This window comes from Camellia sinensis, chromosome 6 (assembly GCF_055761805.1).
Source record: "Camellia sinensis isolate YWXY chromosome 6, ASM5576180v1, whole genome shotgun sequence".
In the NCBI taxonomy this organism is placed as follows: Eukaryota; Viridiplantae; Streptophyta; class Magnoliopsida; order Ericales; family Theaceae; genus Camellia; species Camellia sinensis.
Genome location: NC_138966.1, coordinates 14,461,082 through 14,478,938, shown reverse-complemented (window position 1 = coordinate 14,478,938; position 17,857 = coordinate 14,461,082).

Sequence of the window (17,857 nt, the reverse complement as noted above, 5' to 3'; positions counted from 1 at the left end):
GACTAGCAGCTTTCCAGCCCCAATTCCTCCTTCAGCTTCTGGCAAAGTATCATTTCTCCATTATTGGGTAGCTCCTGAGTTTGCTTCAGTTCTACAGCTTGTGCATTCAAGTTACCCGGAGACCTTTGCTTCATTTGCTTGCCAGTGTCCACTCATTCAGATTGCTCTTCTCGAGTCTTTTGCCACTATCTTATATAGCTTGGACAGGCAACGGTTGTGTGACCTTAATGGGAAAGTAGTCGAGACGGCGTATCAGGGGATCTCTGACATGGAGCGTCACCAAGTGGACTTATCATGGCTTCAGAAACGCCTGGATATAGCTTCGAACGCCAGTCATCGGCTGGAACTTATGTCTGTGCTTGCCTCTTATCGCACCTCTATAGATGAGATAAAGGCAACTCTTCGTGAACTTGAGTCGGGTTATGCTCGGGCCTTGGAGACTTTAGAGGCACACTCTACTGTTTGTCCTCCAGATGTAGATGTGACGGGTAGCTTCTTCGAGGGTGTCTTTAGGAAAGATTGAGTTTTTTTTTTTTATCATTACTTTCTTGCCCCTTTCGATAAAAATGTTTTATCTAGGACAATGCAATGCAATGACAAAATTTTTGTTGTTTGGATATTTTCGCATTGTTTTCTCATTCTACTTGATAAAATATTTATTTCGAATGATACAATGGAAAGAACAATCATATGCACATGTTTATAAAAGCTGAAATATTCTCATTAGTTCTTCAACTTTCTTGACAAAAGTATAATAGATTCACTGTAAGTGATGGGATAAAACATACACCATAGAGAAAACCAGCTTCTTCATAACGTAAGGGAAATGCAACTTTTAGACAAAGTAAGAAAGTGAAAATGAATTTCAACATAGATGAGTCCAACTATGGGTAGTAATGCTTGATAAACTTTGCATTGAGCGGGCCAGTTCGGAAGCCGTCTTCAACCCTTACAAGTTTGTAGTACCCGCTTGAGCTCGCCCGAACCACCTTGTAGGGCCCTTCCCATTTTGGAGAAAACTTGGGCAAAGGCTGTCCTCGCATGATTGGGTCTACAATCTTCCATACTAGATCACCTTCTTCAAACTTCCTTGGTATCACAGTCTGGTTATAGGCTCGGGCGATGGACTCATGATACATTTCCATGACTTTTGCAGCTCTGTCATGCTTTTCCTCTAATGCTTCCAATCTGGTGTTTCGAGGCTCCAATACCATCCCCGAGGCGAGAGCCATTCGAGCAGATGGCGTTTCCAACTCTATAGGTAACACTGCCTCAGACCCATACACAAGGGAGTAAGGAGCTGCTTGAGTTGGCTTTCTCTTCGAAGTGCGATACGCCCATAGGGCTACTATCAACTGTTCGGACCAAGTCCCCCCAAACTCATCCATCATCTTGCTCAGAATCCTTATCAGTGTCTTGTTTGTGGCTTCCGCTTGCCCGTTCCCTTTTGGATAGTAGGGTGTGGATTTGTGATGCTTCACTTGGTAAGTCCCTAGGAGGCTCTTCACATATTTGTTTGTGAAGGGAGTGCCGTTATCCGAGAGGATGGTGTTTGGTACTCCAAATCGGCAAATGATATTCTCCTTGATGAAGTTCGCAACTGCAGGCCCCGTAGCGTTCTTCAGAGGAATTGCTTCGACCCACTTTGTACTCAATTCTGTGGCTGCGAGAATCCACTTGTACCCCTTAGAAGATGTGGAGATGGGCCCTATCAGATCAAAAGCCCAAGTATGGAATGGCCATGGCGTTCAGATACTATGCAGGTCTACAGCTGGAGCGTGGATCAAATTTCCGTGTTTCTGACAAGTCTGGCACCTCTTCACGTGATGGGATGCATCTGACTCCATGGTCGGCCAGTAATACCCAAGGTGTATAAGTTGCTCGAACAGTCGAGCCCCTCCTTGATGTTCAATCTCATGGGCTCTTCCGAGGACTAGATCTGACTCCTCCTTGGAGAGACATCTCAGGGGAGTGCCCTCAATACTTCTTCTATACAGCTTGTCCTGATCAAGAAAGTACCGCCTCGCTCTCCTCTTGAGGTGTGCAATGTCCCTCGGGCTCTCAGGTAGTGTTCCCTCTTTGAGATAGTCAATGTAGACTTGCCTCCAGTCAGGGGTATCAATTTCAAAGCAACTCTCATCCTCCCGGATGTATGACTGACACTTGGGGCATTCCTTCTGTAATTGATTTGAGTCCTTCTCCATCTCGGGCCAATAATAACCTTGTCTTTGGATTCTTCTATACAGATTGATATCCCCGTCCCCGCAAGACTTTTCATGGATCTGTTGTAGTCGGAAGCTTGCTTCTTGTTGGCCAATACATCGGGCTAGGAATCCGGTACCTCCTCGGAAGTAAAGTTCACCTTGAATAATTGTGAATTGGGCAAGCTTGGCCATAGTCAGTTTTCCAACTTTGCTTCTGAGTTGCTCGAGGACTTCTCCTTTCCAGTCCTCCGGAAGGCCTTTGTCTTCGGGTATTATTGAAGGTTCTGTTATCTTCTTGATAACAATTGTTGCCTCTTCCTCTGGAATGTCAACTTTTGCCCCTAACGTTGCGAGGGCATCTGAAAACTTGTTGTCGGAGCGAGGCACATGCTCTATTTCGACCTTCTGAAATTTGTCAAGAAGCCTTTGGACTGTTGTTCGATATGTGGCCAAGGTAGGCTCCTTTAAGACGAACTATCCTGAAACTTGTTTCACTATCAGCTTTGAGTCCCCCCGGATCCGAATCTTCTTGATACTGTGCTTCTCAGCTGCTATCAAGCCTAAAATAAGAGCCTCATACTCGGCTTCGTTATTCGAACAATGGAAATCCAGTTTATAAGACAAATATAACTTTTCCCCACTTTTGCTTGTAAGGACTATCCCGGTTCCTCCCTTCCCTCCGGCTGCTGCTCCGTCAAAGCTCAATGTCCAGAAGCTTTCCTCGGAAGCCATAGCTGCGTGCACCTCTCCTCTTAATTCTTCATTCACTGGTTCATAGTCACCACTTGGAAATTGGGCAAGGAGATCAGCTAAGGCTTGGCTTTTGATCGCCTTGGGGGCTACACATGTGATCTCGAATTCACCCAGTGCTAACAACCATCTTGCCACCTTCCCGGTTAGAGCAGGCTTGCTGAGGAGGTATCGGATTGGATCACTTCTAGTAACAATCTGAATCTGATGTGCTAGGAAGTAATGTCTGAGCTTTTGGGCAGTGAATACCAAAGCTAAACAATGTCTCTCTACTGGAGTATATCGGACTTCTGCTCCTCGAATCTTCCGACTGATGTAATACACCGGGCGTTCTACTCCATCTACATCTTGGACCAATAATGCCCCTATGGACTTGGGGGTTGAAGTTAGGTACAACATTAGAGGCACCCCGGGCTGCGGGGCTATCATGGTCTGAGGCGAGGTCAAGGCCGCCTTGATTCTCTCAAAGGCCTTTTGGTGCTCTTGGTTCCACTCGAACTTGGCATCTCCTTTTAACAAAGAGCCGAAAGGCGCAGAGATCTCTGCCAGTGCTGGGATAAACCTCCGAATATAAGACACCTTCCCGAGGAACTTCTTTAACTCCTTCTGAGAATGCGGAGGATGCATTGCTCTGATAGATTTGACCTTGTCTTCATCTGCCTCGATACCATGCCTATGTACAAGAAACCCGAGGAACTTCCCGGCCGTCACCCCGAAAGCACATTTGAGAGGATTCATCCTCATTTTGAATTTCTGGCACCTCTTGAATACCTTCTCAAGGTCTCGGAGATGGTCTTCTTCTTTCTTGGATTTCACCACTAGATCATCAACATAATCTTCCACCTCATGATGGATCATGTCATGAAAGATTGCAGTCATAGCCCTTTGGTAAGTTGCACCGGCATTCTTGAGTCCAAAAGGCATAACTGTATAGAAGAAGTTTCCGAGAGGTGTTCTAAAAGCAGTCTTTTCTGCGTCCTCTTCAGCCATCTTAATCTGATTGTATCCACTGAATCCATCCATGAATGAGAACATCTGGTGTCCCGAGGTAGTATCCACGAGGGTGTCGATGTGAGGAAGAGGGAATTCATCCTTCGGGCAAGATTTGTTCAAATCTCGAAAGTCTACACATACTCTTATTTGGCCATTCTTCTTCTTTACTGGCACGATGTTTGCTAACCACGTGGGGTACTGTATTGGCCGGATGAAACCAGCCTGTTGAAGTTTTTCAATCTCCTCCTTAATCTTCTCTTCGAGATCTGGATGATATTTTCGAGCAGCTTGCTTAATTGGCTTGGAGTTTGGGAACACATCAAGATAGTGGGAGACTAGGTCAGGATCTAGTCCGGGCATTTCCTTATATGACCAAGCAAACACATCTGAGTATCGGCTTATCAACTTTAACAACTGTTCCCGCTTCTCTGGGCTAAGGCTCGAACTTACGAATACCGGCCTCGGTGCATCTTGTCCATCACTCAGATCTATTTCAATAAGTTGTTCGGGCTGAGGCTTCGGCCCATCTTGCATACATTCTGGAGCCACTTCAGGCTTTATTACTATATCATTGTCAGGAGGCTCTTCTTTTGACTCGGAGTCGGTGACTGAAGAAACCGACTCCCCGCACCTTCATAAATAGTACACCATCTTGCCTCCTTCTCGAACTTTCATCACCTTCCGAGGAATAGGCGGACTTTCTGTTCTAGACATTGCCCGCTTACTTGACTCTACCATCGGCTCCTTGTCATCTTTGATATCCTCCCAACGAGGAATTTTGACCCCTCGAGGCTTAGAGGTGGTGGGAACTTCTTCGACAGCCAGTTCGGTGAAGTAGATGGCATCAGAATAATGAGCTTCATGGATCTTGAAAGGCCTTTCTGTAGCCTGAATTGTCACCGTCTTCTTTCCCCATTTAGCTTTAACACACTGATGATAACTCGATGGTACAGCCCCATATCTATGCATCCAGGTCCTCCCTAGAATGATGTGATAATTTGCCTCAGAATCGATAATATGGAACTTGGTGGCCGAGCGAATCTCTCCAACGGCTAAATCAACTGTTACGCATCCGATAGTAACTCTCCTTTCTCCACCGAAGCCAGTGATGACTATCGGCTGCTTCACAATGCGTTCTTCAGAGATTCCGGCTTTTTCTAGAGTAGCGCGAGTCATAATGTTGATAGAGGCTCCACTATCTAGAAAGGCCCTTTTGAACTCAACCTCGTTAATAAAAACAGTCACATAAAGCGGGCGATTGTGAGAAAAATGATACTTTCGATCAGCCTCGGAGAAAGTAATGGCACTAGATTGCTCTTTTGCCTTCCTCGGGATAGACCCCTCAGTCGACATGCATTCCTCATGGTGTGCCTCGGCTATATTAATGATAGACTTGGTGATTTCCGTTCTTGCCTCCCTGGAAAGTCCAAGCTGGTCAAAGAACTGCTTGAACTTTACACAGTCTTACAGGGTTTTGGCATAGTGATCCGGATCTTTTTCCACTCTTGGAGGCTCGTAGTTAACCATCTCCTCGGTCTCCTCAAAATAAGATGCCACATAAACATGGTGTCCTCCTCTTCCATAGTATTCTTCTCCTCCTTCTGGATCAAAGGGATCTTCGCCATGAGTCATAAATGTTCTGCCCTCTGGATCGAGAGCACTTCCATAGTAAACTTGCTCACCCTCTAGCTCGAGGATGTCGTCCAGATAACAGTCATCGTCATCGAGATTAGCGATAGCCTCGATCATTGGGCCTTCATAAGCTATCATAGCAACATTCTTGCCCTTGTCTCGGTGTTGAGGATATGGTTGTTCTCAGATGTCTTGAGTCCCTCGCTTTTTGAACCTCAATTCGTCTGCCTTGACTTTATCTCTGAAGATTTTCCTGAGAGTCCAACACTTCTCTGTCGGATGTTTCAATGTACGATGGTAGACACAAAATTCAGGGCTCTCACGGTCCTTTTTTGATGGCATTTCTTCAACATAAGGCAATTTTAGCTCTCCGTCAGCCACCCATTCCTTAACTAGAGCTTTCACTTCCTCGATTCCACATGGATAAGAAACATTCCCCTTTTCACCATTATATTGCTTTCTTTTCTGGCCTCTATGACCTCCTCCTTGTGAATTTCGGGTATCCGGGGCAGAGGCAGCAGCAACGATAGGTCCATGAGATGACTTGAAACTAGTCTTGTAACTGGCTTTAAATCCGGACTCCTGAGCCTGAGGAATGCTAATGTTCCGAGCTGCTTCTATTAATGCCGAGAATGTGGGTAGCTTGTGGTTAACTAGAAACATTTTGTACCTACTCAATGCCCCTTCTAGACAAATTTGAACCAGATAACTCTCCTCAACTGCTTCATGACAATCCACGGCCTTGTCCTGAAACCTTTTGACGTAGTCAAGGATGTCTTCACTTTCTTGTTGCTTCTCTTTACACAATGTAAGTGTGGTCACCTTCTCCGCCACTTGAAAGAACTTGGAGTGGAATTTGTTAACCATTTCCTCCCAACTTCAGATAGAGTTTGGGGCCAAATTAACATACCAACTATATGCTCGGTCGGTGAGGGACTTAGAGAATTCTCTCAGTCAGAGGACGTGGTTTGAACCATGAATACCTAGAGTCTCGATGAATCGCACAACATGTTCTCGGGCATTTCCTTGTTTGCCGTCGAACTTGATGAACTTCGACACTGTATACCTCTCAGGGTATGGATAACTCAGCATCTCAATGGGGTAAGGCGGCTTGACGTCTGGATCAGGCAAAAAGGGTAAGGTCCTCTTGCCCCGTTCGAGATCGAACATGGCCTGCACATCGGCGAGAGTGAGAAACTGTTGAGGGAGAGAGTTTGATGGTGGTATTCCCGGGACTTGGCTTATGTACCCGAAGACTGAGCTAGGGGCGTCTTGGCCATTCTGGTGCTGCGAATTCATCATTGGTGAGGACATTTGACGATACTGGCCATCAGCGCCTATAGACAAGCCAGTTGGTGATGGGATATTGAATTGAGGCCCATAGAGTCCACCGCATGGCGCCGCTATACCGGGTTGTGCTTGCAGATTTGTTGTCGGCACCAAAGGAGGCCCGCTTGGTGCTTGGGTAACATTCACTGGTGGCGTAACAAGATTAGGTACGGGCATAGCTCCCTTTTGCGCCATCATGCTCCTTATGTTTTCCTGGACACCAGCAGTCGTTGGAGTGCCATTCATTACACCAGAAACTCCCCTAGTCACCATTGGATCTTGGCTCGGCACGCCATGGAGCCCGGGCATGGGCAGACTGCTGCCGCCTACTGTGGTTTGAGCATGTGTTACTGTGGCTGTGTTGCCATGAGCCATAGGTTGATTGGGGCCTGCTTCTCCTTGGATTTGATTTTGCGCTCCGGCGGGAATAACTCCACCACCTGTTTGATTTCCGTTTGGCGCCGGTGCAAAATTAGAACTCATCACTAGCATGGTGTGAGTGAGATTCTGAAGAGTGGTAAGAATCTCTTGCTGAGTATTTTGAAGTCCTTGAATGGCTTCAAGCAAAAGTGGTTGATCTGGAGCCATGGTTCTGTCATCACCACCATTAGAGGATCCTTGTTGGTGAACTTCATCTTCTCCCGCCATCCTTGTTGGAGTTGTGTGGATTCCAGATCTCGTTGAGACCATTAACCAATCCGCCTCCCCAGCAAAGTCGCCAAAATGTAGGAGAGGGTTCAAGAAAGGAGTTGGAAAATTCGAAGATCCTTGAAGAACAACTTCGAATTCTCTAGAATATGATGAGAGGCTTAGATTCTTCAATAATCTCAACTTAGGAACACAACAACAAAGGAGATGATGGAGATAAGAGATTGGGTGAAGAAGAAGGCAAAATGGCTAGAGAGAGAATAATGGCAAGGCTCTCCCAGGGATCTCCCACTTTCACTCTCAAGGTTGATAATGGAGAAGGGAAATTAGTTCTTTCCCAAGAGTTAAAAATCTCCAAAATCCATCCCTTGTAAAGCTATGGGTGGGTGCTATTTATAGGCACCTCATGATGTAGGATGGAGCCCATGTGCAAGGCACATGGGGGATATTCTCTCTAACCACCTTGTCCGAGGAGGTGACCTCTCCGAGGAGGTGACTTCTCCGAGGATGAGAAAACCCCGAAGAGGAGATCAATCCCTCGGCGAACCCTTCTTCTTAGCCACACCTAACCAATGATCCCCAATCATCCCAAAGGGTCAGGGGTAGTCCCAGAGGACGTCCTGCCGCAAAATATTGCCGAGTCTCATGGACCCCCCGAGGTCGTGCCACCTCGACCCGGGTATAGGCTAGTTTAACCGAAGAGTGAATTTATCTCCACTCATCGTCCTCGGGATCGGGTCCTTTGTTCAAACTCCATTACGCCCATGGTTCTGGTGCGTAGATCCTGGAAAGCTCCGAGCCCGCAAGTGTTCTGAGACTCATTAACGGAGCGACTTCTAGATTGCGTTTGAATCCGTTCGAAGCCAGGTGCTTCGGATCTCTAGATTCATGAATCCGAATCCTTTCGAGTCCGAGTGCCTCGGATCTCTAGGCTTGCTTAATACCCTTTTGAGTCCGGGCTCGAGTAAGTCTCTAGGTTCGTGGATCCGAACCCTTTCGAGGCTTAGAGCGATTCAGCCCGTTTGATGGCGATAAATCCGGGCCCACCAATCTTGGACGTGCGATAAATTCGGACCCACCAATCTTTGACTATTGGGCCTAATTAATTTAGTGGGCTTAAATTAGCTCCTCTTACAATCTCTAACGAGACAATCACATCTAACCGTCCACATGAAATTGTTGAAAAAATGAGCCTCTCATTTTGCGTGTGTTTGTGGTGATGACATGAACAGAAAGAAGATCACTATGCTTGTTTAATACCCTCGGATCTTTAGGCTTGCTTAATACCCTTTTGAGTCCGGGCTCGAGTAAGTCTCTAGGTTCGTGGATCCGAACCCTTTCGAGACTTAAAGCGATTCAGCCCGTTTGATGGTGATAAATCCGGGCCCACCAATCTTGGACGTGCGATAAATTCGAACCCACCAATCTTGGACTATTGGACCTAATTAATTTAGTGGGCTTAAATTAACTCCTCTTACAATCTCTAACGAGACAATCACATCTAACCGTCCACATGAAATTGTTGAAAAAATGAGCCTCTCATTTTGCGTGTGTTTGTGGTGATGACATGAACAGAAAGAAGATCACTATGTTCACATGAACTCAAACTAACAAACAAAAATGGTTACATATAAGGTTCGATTTTGCTGCGTTACATAAATTGTGAAGAGAGAGAGAGAGAGAGAGAGAGAGGAGATTAGGTAGGAACATTTCACACACCGTTTTTTCTGGCTTTTGAGCCCCTTGGAAAAAAGTTAAAAAAAATTTCCTTGAAAGTGCGAGAATTCTTGTACATATTTGTTGGATCCGTGACTATTTTTATTATTATTACGAAGATGAGACCGAACACGCTTGATTTTCGGACCCGTTTTTTTGTTTTTTTTTGGGTGGTGTGGTGTATGATTGTTTCGTGATTAAGTGAGATAAAATCTTATTTGTTTCTCACCTTTCTCAAACTTAAAAAAGAAAAAAATGAAATGGACCTTACAACCACTAGGGTTAGGCCAGTTGCCAGAATCAAATCCCTACTTAGGCCTGGCGACTTACTTTTTTAATCAATTAGTAAAAAAGTTATTAAATTAATTAAAAAGTCAACAACTTATATCAAAAAGTTAAAGATTCTCTTTTCTCTCTACTTTTTGTACATCTTTCGTAATTAGTCAAAAAGTCATCCCAAATATACAAGTTTTTTTTACCTACATTTTTAGCCAAATAACCAAAAAATTACTAAATTAACCTGTTCTCAAACGAGGCAAGTTATGAGTTTGACTCACTTACCTTTTTTAGAAGAGCATTTTCAATTAAGATGTTACAATTATAATCTAATTTTATGCGTTAGATTTTGTAAATTTAATAAGGGAAGAGGTTATAATGTGTACTCTTAAAAAGGTGTGTATGATATGTCTTTCATAATTTTTTTATAAAATTTCATAACCTAAACACTAAGGTGCTGTTTGGTAACACTTACGTTTTCAGTTTTCTGTTTATATTTATAAAAATTTAGAAAACTCAAATAAAAACTTGTTTGATAAAATTTTTGATTTATAAATCAGTGGTCTCAGTTTATAAATTTGGCTAAAAAATGAAAACACAAAAAATGTGTTTCCATTTTGAGTTTTCAGTTTTTTTTTTTTTACCACCCAACACTAGCCACCACCCACCACTATTTTCTACCACCGTCCTCTGCCACCACCACCACCACCACCACCACCACCCACCACCCAGCCACTGCCATCCACCGCCGGCCACCACCACCCGCCACCTACTTGCCACCGCCACCACCACCTACCACCACCACCATCACCCACCCGCCACACATCTGCCACCACCACCCACCACCACCACCACCACCAACTCGCTACCACCTACCACCTGCCACCGTCACCCACCCACCCACCCACCACCACCACCACCACCACTCACCACCTACCCACCACCACCCGCTGCCACCACCACCACCACCACCACTCACTCGCTACCACCAACCACCCGCCACCGTCACCCACCTACCCACCATCACCACCCACCCACCCGCCACCACCCACCCACCATCACCACCCACCCGTCATCCGCCACCACCCATCACCCGCCACTCGTCATCCGCCACCACCCACCACCCGCCACCACCACCTACTCCCTACCACCCGCCACCGTCACCCACCCACCACCACCACCACCACCACTCGTCACCTACCCGCCATCACCACCCGCCATCCGCTACCCCCCTGCCACCACTGCCACCCACTTGTCACCACCCACTCGCTACCACCCGCCACCGTCACCCACCCACCCGCCACCACCACCCACCCACCCACCACCACCCACCCACCACCCACCGTCACCACTTTCCACCATCGTCTTTCGCCGCCAATTGCCACCACTTGTCATTTCTCACTTTTTTTATATTTTTAAATTTTTTTACACATTTTGTCAATTACCAAACGCGTTTGTAGTTTATGTTTTTCTAAAAATAAACAAAAAATAAACAAAAATCAGTTTATAAAATTTTTGTAAATATAAACTGAAAACGTAAACGTTACCAAACACACTGTAAATATCATAACTTTTTAACTACAAAAGTTATTACTTTTTTTTTAACTGAAAAATGTCATAACAAAATCTCAAAGTGTCATAACAAAAATCATAAAATATCATAACATTATCATCCTTAATTTTAGGGTGCACATCATAAATTCACTATTTGCAACTTTACTACACAAAATATCATAACATACATCATAGATAATCATAACATTCATCACAAAAAATTATAACTTTTTTCCGATGTGCACCGTTTGAAAAGGTACACATTGTAAATTTCTCCTTTAGTAAATATTATAATAAAAATTTAAAATGTGTGTTAAGTAAAATGAAATCCATTTAAATGTAAATAAATAAACGACAATGCTACGTAATTCAAATTTTGTCACTCAAAAGTGGCTCAAATGGCCAAAACGATATTGTTTTGAGTATAGAACAACATAAAAATAGAGCCACTTTTAAACCACAAAATTTGAGTTACGAGACATTTTCCATAAATAAATACAATTATACAAAGTACAGAGAGTCCCGCTGTACTATCTTTATCCCTCGATCCCTGAGTGATCAACTAAATTAATTTAATTTATTTTTCTCACCTTAGTTTATTTGTTTATTTTTATTTCTCAAATCAAAATCCAAATCCAACATAAAAGTTCGTCTTTTTAATACAAAGCATTGACCATCCTAAACCAAGTACATTCATATATTCATACTATCCCATTATGTAGCAATATGGGATATTTTAAGTATAGGCATTGTACCGTGTTAAGTCGTGTTTGTATTGTGTCATTCGAGTTTGTTTTTAAATTATTTTAACACTAATTTAACCTATTTATTATTTTGTATTATCGGACTGTGTCTAATGCAAATCACGTTAAAATGTTAGGTCAAATTTTTTTACCTTTAAATAAAAATATCTAATGTATGAAAAAAAAAAAATTTAAAAAAAAATCACAAGTTAGATTTAATGAAACTAATATCTAAATGAAATTATTTATAAGAATATTTGATTTTAATGATTCATAGAAAGTTATTATCTTCAATTAAAAAAAATAGCCGTAAAATCCTATTTTATATATATTTAAATAAATTAGATGGAATTACATAAAAGATACAAAAATATCATAACACTCCTTAGTAGGAAGAATATTAAAATGTTTAACTAATTGTCCATTAAACAAGTCATTTGTATCAATTTCGTATTATGCAAGTTGGATACTAACCTAACCTATTTGATATTTATGTTATCATATTGTGTTATATATGTTTTTATGTTAGCTAATATTTAACTCCTATCAACTAACTTCATGTATAGTTATAGTCATTTTATTGTGTACTATAAAAAATCCAGACATTAAAAAATCTTGGTATGGTGGTGTTAGTGTAACTAACTCATTGTATAGTACTATTCTATTACATTTTCATTGGTATTTAAGGTGTATATATATAGAAAAATTACTGATTCATTTACCGAATTTGTTCAATCCTAATTCGTTTAAATGAAGATTCTCTTGCGAGTTTCTAAAATGAGAAACTCTTATTGGAAAGAGTCTCATTTGGGCAAATTCGAACTGAACATATTAAGTGAATGTAACGGTGCTGATATAGAAAAAAAATGTATGATAGCATGGAGAGTACATGCGCATGGATCTTTTTTTATGAAATGATTTCAGTTATTGTTCTAAAAGTCCTATCCATTATTAGTAAGTAGTATTGATTAAGGTTCATAATATCACGCGTTTCCGTCAAATTTTTTCCAAATTTGAACTCGATTGGCCTTCTATGTTTTTGTCTGATTTTAATGATCAACAAAATCCAACAATACCATGCCCATTTTTTGTACTACACATTTATGTCCAACGGCTCTTCGAAAAAATCGGTTATAAATTTTGAAATTTTCACTAATGTTATGTGTTTTGTAATGAAAACTAAGGTTTTATTTGTATAAATTTGGAAAATAATTTGAAAAGAAAAAAAGACAAATGTGAATGAAATACAAACTGAATTTTTTTTTTCTCAATTTGAACTCCTTTCTAAATTCTTATCCAAATTTATGATTTATACACAATGTTAAATCCTTAAAATAGAGCAATCTCCACCCTCTCTCTTCATATATTATGATGTAGAATTTTATATTTTTCTATAAAATCCTTAAAATTTTCTGTAAATCTCTCATTTACACTAAGTCCAAGTTTGGCAGCCTAAAAATAATTCATCTTTTTTATCTTTTTATCTTTTTTTCATCGCATTACTTCTCTACTTTTCTGCACATCTTTTTATAAAAAGACAAAAAGTACACTTATTTAGATCATTCCAAACAAACTTTAAATCCAAAAACAACAAAATTGAATCGTAACATGTGATCAGTTTCTCTATCTCAACCAACAAACCTCAAGGGTTTAGTTCATTGCTAAATTTTTTCCTTTAACTCTGACAAAATCGAACAACAAAGTCAAAGAGTTATGTTTAATGCTAAATTTTCCCTCAATCGCTATCAAACTGAACCAATTACACTCTTGCTATCAAAGCAAGTGCATATGCATTTTACAGTGAGACAAATTGGGGAAAAAAAAATATATATGGAGGTGGGGTGAATTAGGAATTTTTACAATGATAGGGGTGTTGGGTAACCAGTCAACAATTTTGGCTTGTAACAATTGGACAAATCTAGGGGTTAGTATGAAATCCAAAGCAAGCACTGGCTTCAACCAATTGAGTGAAGCAACATCTGTGGGGTACAAAGAGAGATATATCATTGATTGAATTATTTATATTTATGGCCCAAGTTTGTTTGACCACAAAAAGTAGATCATTACAAAGATGCCTAGAACAAGAGTAGCCCACCACTCTCCAGCTCATGAGTTGAAGCTGTAAATGGTGTGGGCTTTTTAATTTTTTTTTCTTAATTTTCTATTGAATCAGTGAGTGTGTGGGGGCTGCAACATTTGTGAATTAATTATGGGTTCTAAACAAATTCCCCTATAATAATGTGATAAGGGTGTAATATCTTATATAATTAGATGTGTGACAAATAAAATATTGACATATATTATATTACATCATTGTAGATTAAATTGATTTTTTTAAGAATATTTTTTTGAGTAAAAAATAGTTAGTTTAATTGGTATTTCTAAAGTTAAGCTGATAGTTATTAAATGTAATGTATAATCATTTTGTTAGAACAAAAAAAAAACAAAATATAATCATGTTAATGCGTCCAGACTCATTTTATTGTAATTGATGATTACTTATTTATAAATGAGAATCACTTCTCTTTACTTCAAATATAAACTGTTGCGTCACATTGGTACTTTTTGTTAATTAAAAATTTCCTTTGATTCACCCATTAAACATTAGGTCAAATTTTTTTTTTGGTAAACTAATAGACAAAACTTACCGGATCTTTGGTTTGATTCAATGATTTTTGTACGGGGAGCAAATATTCCGGCGTGCCCGTATTCCTTTCTTCCAAGTTCCGTCAATATCCGATTACCTGCGCACAAGTATGGGTGAGCTACCCGGCGGTGTGTGGCCGGAAAAACCCTCCGACGATCAAGTTAGCACACACCTTAGAGGGAATAGAGAGAAGGGAGAGAGTGTTTGAGTGTAAGGATTTTCTTATAGAGATGTTCGTGTGTCGCGTATGGGGGGCGCAGACATGCTTATATACCTTCTGAGCCCCATATCCACTCCCTGTCATCTCCTGACACGTGGCTCTGCTATCCCATCTGTCAGCATAAATCATGCCGTTCATCACCTGCTCTCAACTGCCTGTCAGCATAGCTGGAGCTCGGCAGCCGAGCTGCCCTACCTCGGTCATACCATGCTTCATACCTTAAGCGCCTAACCGGATAACCGAATGAAGGACCGGGCTAGGCGGCATCCCGGCAAAGCTTAGCCTGGGCTCCTCCTTTGGTCGGCCTTCTCGCCGGTCAGTCAACTACCTCGGCTGACCGCGCCTTTCCGAGCGCCGGCCTCTCGGTCTGTCTGGTCTCGACAATCCTCGGACCGAGCATCCTGGTCTGACCGGTCACTTCCTGGCCGGGTAGCTTCTACACGGTCCGGGGCAGCACACAGTCCAAACTCTGCCCGGCCCAAGTTCTGGTAGCCCATCTCCGGGTGAACAGTCGATCATCTCGGCCCAATGCTCTGCTGGGCCCTCAACTTGTTCGGTCTATACCTCGGCCCAACACCGGAGCATAAATCACCCTCTCAATTGCCCCTTAATTCCGTCCGCGGAAGCGTGACTGGGATTATTCACCTCGTCCGAGATAACGTTTCTCCGGTCGTCAAGATGCCAAGCCTCGACCGGGCTAGTTGACGTAATTGTCCGCAGATTTGACCGGTTATATTCCTCGGCTGACCTATTCTCGTTGAAAGTAGCTCGGTTGGCTCTTCGTCTTTTCAACCCGTCGCTTCAGTCCTGCCAAAGCCATAAATGGGGACACGTGGCGGTCTGATTGGTCATCGGGCAGCCAACCCGCCGTTTTTGCCAGAATTTGAATTTGGGCGGTCTTTCACCCTTACATATACAACACCCTCCTCAAGCCGTTTCTTCCTACTGCCTCTATACTTCCTGACGATCCAGAGCTGAAGCCCTCTACTCGATCTCGACTGTCATTTCTCACTCTTGGAAGAACTGCCCCCAACCTCCAAAGGTAAGATTTTCGATCCCCCTAGTTGCTATTTTCTTTCATTTTACACACATTAGGGTACAGAAACATAGCTATTAGGGCATAGGTCGTAGAATCCGCATCAAACCTTCCACTGTTCTTGGTGTTCTTCGTCTGCCTGAAGAACACTGAAGAACTGGGATGAACCGGGCTCTGGGCCTTCTTTTGATCCAAAAAACCAAACAAACCGGGCAAACAACATGTTTGTTTCAACCAAGGCGAAAACCGAGAGAACAGAAGGACTTGGCCGTTCAACCGGGCTAACATCTGGTCCGCTTGGGCGACCGGGCTCCTTAGATAGAATAGACAACCGAGGTGGTTTGGCACACTTAATGACCGAGCTAAATCCGGCACCTTCGCGTGACCGCGCTAACACTTGCCATCATTTTCCTGCAGAGTCCAAGGGGACCACCGTCATTCCTGAGGCTCTCAGGACCGGGCAACATCCAATACCCAGAGCCAAACCCTCAGCCGGGATACACTAAGCCGGCCAAAAATGGGGAAGTTCCGCTTCCTAGTGGATACTCCGGCTGCGCTGGCTACGTTCAGGGAGGACTACGGCGTCCCGGCCGACGTCCACCTGCAGCTCGCAGAAGAGGAGACCACACCTTGGGGTAGGGAGGAGTGCCCCTTCACCGTGCTATCCATCGTTGAAGGGGGTCTTCGTTTCCCGCTCAACCCTCTCATAACCGAGTTCCTCCGCCGAACCGGGCTGGCACCCACACAGGTGTCCACCAACACTTATAGAATAATCAACGGCGTACACGAATTGAACCAACGGCTAGGCACCAACTTAGGCCTAGCCGAGATATTGAGGCAATACACCATGGGCCACACCGGTGACGGCCTGGCTTACTACTTGAAAATAAGACCGGGCAAGGAAAAAATCGTAACCGGCACCCCGGATAAAGATATGCACGACGATGATTTCTTCTGGGTGTCCGGCAATTACGAAACAGCCGAGGTGCCGGGCTGGTTCATAAGCAAGGACTTCGGTTCTTCATGTAAGCCACTCAAACTTGCTCGGTGAACTTTATTCTTTAGTTTTACTAACCGGTTTTCCTGTTTCTTTTGCAGCTATCCAAGCCTTGCAAGCCAACTACCAATTCCCCAACGTCGAGGCAATTCGGGCCGTGCTTAGGTACCGTCACCGAGACTGCAACGAATTGCTCGGCTACACACCGACTTACAGATATTCTGCTCCCCGCCGGAGTAGAGTAACTGACTTCCTCAGAGCTCCTTCGCCACCTCCAGATCCAACCCTACCAGACGTCCCATTAATCTGTTTAACCGACGAGCAAGAAATGGCCAAAAGATCTCGGATCAAAAACCTTCTAACCGCGACCTCAGCCGAGATACCGAGCGTCACCACCCGCTCCCCGGCTGCCGGTCAATCGAGTGCAGCCGTCGTAGCCCTTGCTTCTCCAGCTCCAGCTGCCGTGCAATCTGCCAGAGAAGCGTGCCGGGCTGGAAAAAGACCAAGAGCAGATCCCTCCGCCGAGCTCGTCGCCGAGCTGACAACCGAACATCCTGCTGAAACTCCTGCTCCCGTGCCCGCTTGGCGTCCTCAGCTGAAGCACCGGGGACAGGACATCCCGGCGACTGCTTCGATCAAGGCTGACAAAGAACATTTGCTCGCCTTCGATCTCTCCAAAGCATTTCTCCTACCGGGCGACGTGGTAGGCAGTGACCACGTCCCTGACACCCGGCTGGTAAAATCCTCTGTGAAGTCCATGGCCAGGGTAAGTCGGCGTTCTTTTTAATATTGCACAAGTGTTTGCTCGGTCCTTCTTGCTCGGTCCCCTTTCTGATGTACTTTACTTCTTTGTGCAGGCCATTCAGAAACAACATTTGGTCTTGGAGCGCATCCACCGGCTTAGGCAGAAAGCCAACGACACTGCCAGCCATGTGGAAAGCCTTCAAGCCGAGCTCGGCCGGGCTAAAGCTTCTCTCGAGATGGCCAACCATGATAATAACAGGCTGCTCGGTCAACTGAATGCAGCCGAGAAAAAACAAAACGAGCTCCAGGCCGAGGTTGACACTTTGAAGAAGACGAAGAAGAAGGCTTGCCGGGCTGCCAACAACGCG